The sequence below is a fragment of the Rousettus aegyptiacus genome, unplaced genomic scaffold (assembly GCF_014176215.1).
Source record: "Rousettus aegyptiacus isolate mRouAeg1 unplaced genomic scaffold, mRouAeg1.p scaffold_m13_p_2, whole genome shotgun sequence".
NCBI classification, from domain to species: domain Eukaryota; kingdom Metazoa; phylum Chordata; class Mammalia; order Chiroptera; family Pteropodidae; genus Rousettus; species Rousettus aegyptiacus.
In genome coordinates this window covers 97,827,885-97,837,316 of record NW_023416295.1, presented here as the reverse complement: position 1 = coordinate 97,837,316, position 9,432 = coordinate 97,827,885, and positions in this window count along the sequence as shown.

Genomic DNA, 9,432 nt, shown 5'->3' with positions numbered 1-9,432 from the left:
TACCAGGATTTAATGGCTTCAAGAGAGCTGGAAGCCATCGCTGGACCCCTCTGGCTGGGAAGGAAGGCCAGTGACCAGGACCGAGGGGACAGATGGAGCCCATTAGACGTCAGAGGTGCATGAATGGTACTGGCAAGGAACTTGTAAATTTTCACTTTTTTATAAGAGAACGTATTCAAGTATAATACTTATAATATAGAAAAATTTTTAAGGTGTTGAAGCAGTATTAAAATAGTGATGAGATAGCTTTTTAATCTTTAATTTGAAAATATTTTTTAAATAACAAATTTTGAGGGAAATAATATGATAAAATAAGCATTCTCCCAATTAGAGGAGAAGTAAACGTTTGTGGAAGTAATTAATTCAGGAAGCACCAGAAATCTTTAAAATGTTTGTACACTTTGATCCAGTGCAAAGGTATTCATTGCAGCATTACTTATAATAAAAGATTACCAAATAATCTAAATATCTAGCAGTCAGGGAATGATCGATTAGTTTGTACCCTCTGTGTATATTCTATATAGCCACTGAAAGTCATATTTATGGAGAATATTTAATGACTTTTTACATACTCAACATATAATTTTAAGTGAGTAAATCAAGATATAAAAGAATGTGCACATTCACTACCAACGCTTTCCCTCCACACATTGTATTTTAACTACACTCCTCCGCTTATCCCCTGAGCACAGTGTACCCTTCCTTGCCTTTTCCCTCTGCAGGTGTATGTGCAGTGCCCACACCCATCGCCACGTGGATTCTCTCTTTCTCCCTTCTCATTTAGCCCACTTGTCATTGACCACCGCCTCCAAAACCGTCCCTTACCAGCATCTTCAGTCTGGGTTCAGTGTCCCCTCTATATGCTCTTCGAACTCTTTGCTCACTCCTCTGTTGTAACAGTTCTCACACTGTATTATAATGTTCTGTTTACTTCTCTGTCCCACTCACCTAGCCCAACACACATGTGCACACATATGCAGATACACTTACATTCACATGTATGGACACACACACATGAGTATCCTTCTCTTGAAGGCAATGGTCATCCCTTACGATCCTCACATTCTTAATTCTTTACTTAGTGCTTGATACATAAAGGTGGCACTCATTAATTTTTGTTGATTGAATGAATAAATTTCTTCAAACACTTGGAAAAGAGAGGAAAAGACACGTCTTTATGTGTTCTCTGAATCATTGCCCATGGTTGAACTATGGAGAAGGAGCCATGGCCATTGGCTCTGTGAACAAGGGCTAAGGGGGGCCTGGTGGCATCACAGCCTTCAGGTTACAAAGATGGGCATTTGTTCAATAAAAGTCTTGTCATAATCCCAGCCTTTGTATTTTCATGGAGGTTTCCTTAAGGAACATGAAGTATAACTATAAATGAGGAAGAAGGGCTCATATTGGTGAAACACAAAGCTTTTGCTATGATATAGAAACCATGGATTTTTGCATTTGTTATACACCCTTTTTAAATTTTCTTTTAGGAGAGGAAATAAAATATAACTTTGTACCTCTAATTACTTGTGAAGTAGCATGGGATGATACACAATGAAAAAGATATTTTGCGAATCATTGATCCACATTAAGAATTCTTTTGCTAGTTGATAAAGCATCTTGTACATTGTGGGAAAGCAGAGCAGCATCTTCTCTCCCATGCAGATCGTCAGAGTATCTGTTTCTTTTTCGGTTTGTCCTGCAATGGTGTTTATCATATTTTTCATCAAAACAAGTGGGGCTCAAGTATGCTCTGGCAAAACCTCATTTTACTGGTTTCATCTGTCAAAATGGAAAAGGAGTTTGGTCCCTGTTAAAATAAAGGCAACTGTGCCTTCTTTATTCAAACATTTTTCTCTTCTTCTTGTCTTTCCCCCATTGCTGCCAATTATATAAATAAAGATGAAATGTGTTTCTCCTCCCAAACCCCACGTCCTTCCCAGCGGCTGTTATGCTATAGCGCAGCAGCTGGAGAATTGCTGAAGTTTGGAAATGAGCAGAGAAGGAGCCCCAGTGGCACATTCTATGCAAGGCAAGCAAGCAAGACCACACCGTGACATAAGCCTTGGTACATGAAATGTGGTCCGCAGAACAGCAGCGTAAACTTGTGGGGAATGCGGAATCTCAGGCCCCACCTCAGACCCTCCAAGTCAGGATCTACGTTTTAGAAAGATGCCCATGTTAGGCATCTTTGAAAGATGCCAAGTAGGTCATGTACATGTTAGTTTGAGAAGCCCTGGCCCAGTGCATGCACTTTAGAATCAGATGAAGTTGGCATCCTGGACTCCACCACTTTCTCACTTGTGACCTTTGGCAGGTTCCTCAGTGTTCTCATCTTCAAAACGAGAATAATAATGGCATCTTCTTGACAGCACTATTGAGGAAGTAAATGAGAAAACGTATATAAAGTGTTTAGCACGGAGCCTGGCATAAAATAAGTCTTTGTGAGTGAAGTTGTTGTTGTTGTTGTTACTATGCCAGAGTCTCAGCCAGAGGAGCAGAAGGTTCCAAATTACATTTGTCCTGGAGTCAACAGCATTGATTTGGTCAGCAGTAGAACTAGAAACAATGTACACTACTAGGGTATTCTTGCCCATTTTATGGAAAAACAAAGTTCGGTTAAAAAACAAAGAAACCTTAGGTATATTGTTTAAAGAAAAAGAAGCAAGGGGGAAAACACCGTGTGAAGAATACTACCTCTGTGTTAAAGGAGAAACACGACTCAGCTATCTCATGAGGCAGGAGAAAAACATGTAGTTTAGGGTTCCTACGTTTGAGCTCCAAGCTGAGCTCCACTGCTTATTTACTGCTTAATTTTTGTACTTAACCTGACTGAGATGTTTCCTTATTTGTAAAATACCTACTTCCCGGAATGTTGTGGGGAGTCCGTGTGTTTTAAAATACAGGCTTTATCATTATTTAGGTATAGCAAGGCCAACAGACCAGGAGATGATTGTCCTTGAAAAGATAGTTTGTTACTCAGAGCTCAGAAAAGGAGGAGAGACACCAGATCACTGGGGCCACAGGGGGAAACACCCGGGTCAGCCAGGAGCGGGGTGGGAGTTGTGACAGGAGCCTTCACTGTGGTGCTTTCGGGGGAAAGAAACAGGTGAGGAGACGGGGAGGGCAGGGTTAGGATTGGCTAGTTGGAGTAATTTCAGCGGGCCCTGGGACATAGGCACTGTCCCTAGTTGGCTGATTAGGGAAGGGAGTAGTTGGCTAGGAGAGCCTGGTAATGAAAGTGGTTGGGGTGCTGGCTCTGGATTGGCTGGTTTCATTTGAAAGGTGCACTTGTGGGCGAATTGGTTACTGTAACTAGGAACTGGCTAATCTTGGGAGTCCTCCAGAGTATGCAGGGCCCCAGATGTCAAAGCATCAGAACATAGAAAATAAAAGACACAGTTAATACACCCTGAGTCCACTTCATGAAACCCCATAACATTGATGCTTAAAGAATATTTATTTTTCTACTTGCCTAAGAATTCCCCTTATCCCCAAGTAGAAAATACTTAAAGTTCAAATACACAATCAAGGACTTAGAATAAATCCACATGTAAGAAGCTCCCAGCACTAAGTTCTCTTGTCCATAGGAAGGATACCACCCCGAAAACAACAGCAGAAAAATGTTTTCTGGGCACAACATAGAGTATTTTAAACTGATAATGTCCAGTTCTTCATTCACTATTATAAAACATATACCAAACATTCATTATGTGTTAGGCCAAGTACTTAGCCCTAGGTATTCAATATGGTCAATATGTGTGTTCTCTCCCAAAGGAGCTCACTGTCCCATAGACTTACATGCTAATATTCTAACAGTACATACTGGTGCTGATAAGTTTTGCAGAAAGGCTCAGAAGAAAAATCTTGTGCTTTGACAGAGAATACAAAAGTGTTCATATTGTTGATCTATTGAGGTCAGGGCATTTAAAAAGTAAAGAATGTACCTAGATTACAGGAGCTCAGAGCTCAAAAGCCCCCAAAGTACAATAGAAAAAAAAATGCATTGAATTGAGAGCTAGATGAATGTTTAAAGGTCATTAGGTGTCATATTTGCATTTTATTTTTCCTCTGATACTCAGGAGATGCCAGAGTTACTCAGCTATTTGGAGGGAGGGCTGGGATCCAAGCATGTGTCTGCACTGGAGTTTAGTTCCCTACTCACTGTAGTGCACTGTCCTACCCTTTATCCCCTTCCTTCCTCTAATTATCAAGGACAATGTATTGGGGGACATTGAGGAAAGTGTACTACTAGAGGCAGAAAAACAGGAAGGGACAATTACACTGAGCAAAGGGGAAGTTCCGCTGATACACAGAACAGGTTTGCCAACTGCACAGAATAGAACAGGCTTGCCAGACTCATCTCTGAGGCCAGACTCCAGGGAGGTAAAGAAAAGAAAGTGTGTATGTCCTCTTAATCTTTCTCCTTCCTCTTCAACTGTTCTTCTCATCCATGTGTCAGACCTACCCAACCTCCTGTTACCCAACCAGTGACTCTATCAATAAGTGTCATATCCCTTTGAGTCTCTTTTTCTCTGAGCCAAATAATTCCAGTTCATCAGCAACCCATCCTGTTTTATGGTTCCATCCGTCTCCATTTTAATTGTGGTTGGTCTTCCCTGTACAGTCTGATTTTGAGTACGCATTTCAAAGTATCTCGCACAGATCCAGACACACACAGTACTCCAGATACCATCTACTACTAGTATCGGTACCCTTCTCCATTTCCATAATCAAATCATTTCACAACAGTTAAAGCTTCAAAGCAAGTCTTCATAACATAAGGCTTGAGTTATAGAAAGGCTAACTCCTCATGAAATTTCCATTCCATGAAATGCCCCTTTGGGACCAAGAGGACCTTAATGTGAAGAAATTGAGTTAGACAAAAAGGAAACGATTTTTCAGATCTGGAATGACTGTCCCATTAGTACTGTTCTTTTTCATATGGCTGGTACAAAGAAAATGGGTCTACCCAGTCCACAGATATGAATAGCCCTGCAGGGGCATGTGTGACTGATCGGATGACTTGTGGACATTCCCTTCACTTAGACTCTGCTAAGGTTGCACCAAACAATCATCATCTAGAGCATGATAGCTCAACAAAGCAGAAAAAGAGGAAAATTAATCACCTTTTGCGAAAAAAGGAAAAGCTCTCTCCCAAATGAACAAACCTCATCAAGAATCTAGAGTACAGAGAGAGTGTGCTGCCTCGTCAGGCTGCCCAGACTGCAACACTGTGCATTTTCTTTATATTGTTCTCTTCTTCCAAGAGACTTGCCGCACCGCCCACAAGACGCCCGCTCATTTATCTTCTTGTGGTTGTATTTTATTGTGGGAAGGACATTTCAAGGGAGAAATACAAGTAAGGGAATCCAAAAGACTTATCTTTAAATCATCCTTTCCTTCCCACCTACCAATCTGGGTATTAAAATATTATTCTTTTTAATTCAAAACTAATAACATGAAAATGAAACTTGTGTAAAATTTTTTTTCTTTGCTTTTTACTCTAATTTCCCCCTTAGTGAGAGTTTTCTGCTCTCTTTTTCTCAGTGACCTCAATTCCATAATTGGTCCCCTTGGACTGTTTTACAGCACCTATCTCAGTCAAAAACGGGTTCACAATACCCCCTGGCTACAAAACATAGCTTGTAGTAGCCTCACCTCTTAATCATGAGCACCAGTGCAGTGGGAGTTTGGGAGTGGGGGTGGTATCAGAAAGCAATTCTGCTTCAATTCAGGAAAGCTCATCTTGCTCACACCGTGCAGCAGAAGACTGCTGGGAAGTCCAAATGACGTCTTCCACAAGACTCACTCCTTGAGGAAATGCCCAAGAAATGAGTAGCCTAAGGCATATCGGTGATAGCTACTCACCTGGGAGGACTTGACGGCGAGCCTATCTCCAATACCCATTTGCCCCTTTGCCTAAAATCTTGTCCCTAGAGACTCCTTCCTTCTTTAATAATTAAATGTTTAAGAAGTGCAAAGGGCAACAAAATAATATAATAGACATTGAGATCAAATAGATGTTAACATTTTGGCACATTCACTTCCAACCCCTCTCTTAAAAGAAAAACATTAGTGTTCTGAATTTCCACCTTTCATCTCCTTGTCCCTATGTCCCCAGAGATACCACTAAGCTAAAAGGTGTCTATCATTCTTAACTGTATTCTTATACTTTTGCTACATTTATGGTATCATACTGTACATGTCAATTTGCAATTTGCTTTTCTAAACCCAACATGTTTTGTCTATTGAGATCTATCAATGTTGATGCAGGCCGATCTAATTTATATTTTTTCAATTACTCTATAGTCTTCTATTTCATTAATAAACCAGTTTATTCATTATTTGTTGTGATTATTTATAAATGCTAGTGGTTTGTGCATACCAATCGTATGTCCATAATCTCAATAAACTCATTATTTTTAATGGTTGATATGTAGATTATTTTGATTTTCCACATTGACAATTATTTCATCTGTAGTAATGACAGACTTTTTCTTCCTTTTGAATTCTTATTTCTTTAATTTCTTTTCTTTATGAGTTTCATTTTGAATAGAAGTTTCAATAGCAGCCAATGTATCTTGTTTCTGATTTTTAAGGCAATGGTTCTTAGGTTGGACCGTTAAATAAGATTTTGCTGTGGATTTTCAGTGGGCATTCTTTATCAAGTTAAATAAATTCCATTCAACTCTTAGGTTGCTAAGTTTTTTCTGAAAAAAAAAAACAACAAAAATGAATGTTGACTTTTTGAAATACTATTTCTATATCTATGTGATGATAATAGGTTATTACCCATTTTTGCTAATGTGGTCATTTTTATCATTTTTTAAATTAGCTATTCTTAAATTTCTGGGACAAATTCAACTTGGTCACAATGTATTTTTTTAATACATTGAAGGATTTGATTTGTGAATATTTTATTTAGGCTTCTTGCATCTACTTATAAGTGAGATTGGTTCATAATTTGCCTGTCTTATAATTTATCTGAATTTGATACCAAAGAATACTACATCCGTATTCTCTGATGCAGGTTTTATAAAATAAAGATTGTTTCTTCCTTAAAGATTCGGTGGAATTCAGTGTAAGACTATCTGATTAGATTGTTGTGTTGTTTGTTTTGTAAGTAGCTTTTAAACTACTGATGCAATTTCTGTAATAGTTTTAGGTCTAGTCTTGTTATCCATCTTTTTATTACTCAGTTTTAATGTTATATTTCATCCAAGTTTTCAAATATATTGGCATAAAGTTAATCATAATCACCTCATAATTTTTAAACCTATCCTGTAAATGCAATTGATTCTCAGTTTTTACTTCTATTATTTTGATTTCATGTGTTCTCTTTTATTTAATAAATATTGCCTAAGGGTTGTCTATTTTGTTACTTTTTGCAAAGAACCAGCTTTTTTAGCTGTTTCTTTGTATTATTCTTATTTCATTAATTTTACTCTTTTCTTTATAATTTTCTTTTTTCTATTTTAATTAGATTACTCCATTCTTTTTTTTTTTGTAAATTCTTGAGTTAGACTCTTACATCATTAATTTCAGCATTCTTTATTTTTAATACACATCACTGGTGATATACAAGGAGATTCTGTGGTTACATGGATTTTAAAAATGTATACTACTTACATACTTAATGAAGTGTCTTAAAAAGAAATATAATAATGACCACCTTAAACTTAATAGTCCATGGATGGTATGCTTAAGATAAAGCAAGTAGTAAGTTAAAAAACAAAAGGCAATTAATTTAAACAGAAATGAAAAATAATAGTAAATCTCATTGTTTCATGTTTGATTGAGAAGACTGCATATTTTCTAATTTGAGATGTAAGATTCTAGCTATGTACACTGGGCAAAGGTTCTGAATCATCTTATTACTGTCTATATGCTATTTTTTATCTGCTTGATCTATTGATTTTTAGAAAGGTATGCTAAAATCTTCCACTACAAATCTATTTGCCAGGCTCTCCTTATAATTCTAAAAATGGTTGCATTATATAGTTTGAATTTGAATTGTTAGGTGTAATTCAGCTTATAGTTATTATATATTCCTCTAAGAATGACTCCTTATCTCCAAAAATATCGTTCTCTTAATCCTTTTTTGACTGCCATCAATATGGTCACCCTGGCTTTCTGTCAGCTATTATTTACTTAGTAGGTATTTTTCATCTATTTATTTATTTATTTATTTAGTTAGTTAGTTAGTTAAATATGTTCAATTTTATTCCTAAAATATGATTTTATTGATTATTATCATCTTATAATACTTACTTGTTTGTTTTTATTAAAAATTGTTGGAGCAACAATGATCAACAAAATCCAATAAGTTTCAAGTGTACAGTTCAACAGTATGTCATATATATATAGTATTCATCCCTTTATTTTTAACCTTGGTCTCTCATTAAGTTTTAATATTCTTTCCATCACATCAGGCTGTTCTTTTCCTGGTTCATTCTCCTTCACCAAGTTCTTTCATTATCTTGAGTTCTAGAAAACTAGTGTGTCCACATGACACATATATCCAAATATCCAGACGGAAATACGAAATCTTTAAGAGAAGATTTGATGCTCATGAATGCAGGTTAGAGGCCCTGGTTTGTATCTGGAAATGGGGAGTGGACAGCAAGAGCTTGGCAGATTCCTGCCAGCCCAGGGAGTCCATGTATAGCTAGTGTGTAGTGGCCAAACTCACCCTAGGAAGATACTGGTTCTAAAGCTGGGGCACATGCAATTCTTCTGCCTTCTGGTATTTATAGCTTCATGTAGGTGGGGATGCTGCTTCTTGAAACAGAGAGAATGTCGAAGCCCAAGGGAAACAGTGTAAGCCATTGTATGGCTGTTCAAGTGCCTTCTTCCAGTGGATGCTTGAGAGATTGTCATCTGGGACTTAGTTCTTCATGATTGGAATTAAGGCAGAGGATCTCAGGCGACAAGGGGCCTGTCTCCAAAGCCCGCTGAAGCTTGAGATCTACTCTTAAAACAACCTATGAGTTCTGCCTCCACAAACTGCTGTTCATTAAGTGAACAGGCAGAAATGGTTTACTTTGCTTTTTCCAAAACATCCAGGTAACATTGAGGGTCCTAAGACCCCAAGCAAACTCTATCTTCCTGTCTCAGATTCACAAACACATACACACAAACCACATATTCTGCAGGATGGGAAATGTGTGTCTGGAGGAATGAAGATGGGGAGTGCCTGCCCTTCAGTGGGATGAAGGAATGGTGGCTCAGCTGTGGGTAGAGCTCTATTAGTTAGGGACCAGGGATGCTGGCCAGCATCAGTCTCTAGTGCGAGCCTTAGGGAGAAGTGGTCCTGGAGGGACTAGTGGACACAAGGGTTTTAGTTTTGCATCAACCATTTCTTCTATTTAGGCCTCAGTTTCTTCATCTGTAAAACAAGAGGAGTACACTAGATGAGATTTTTCCAAACTT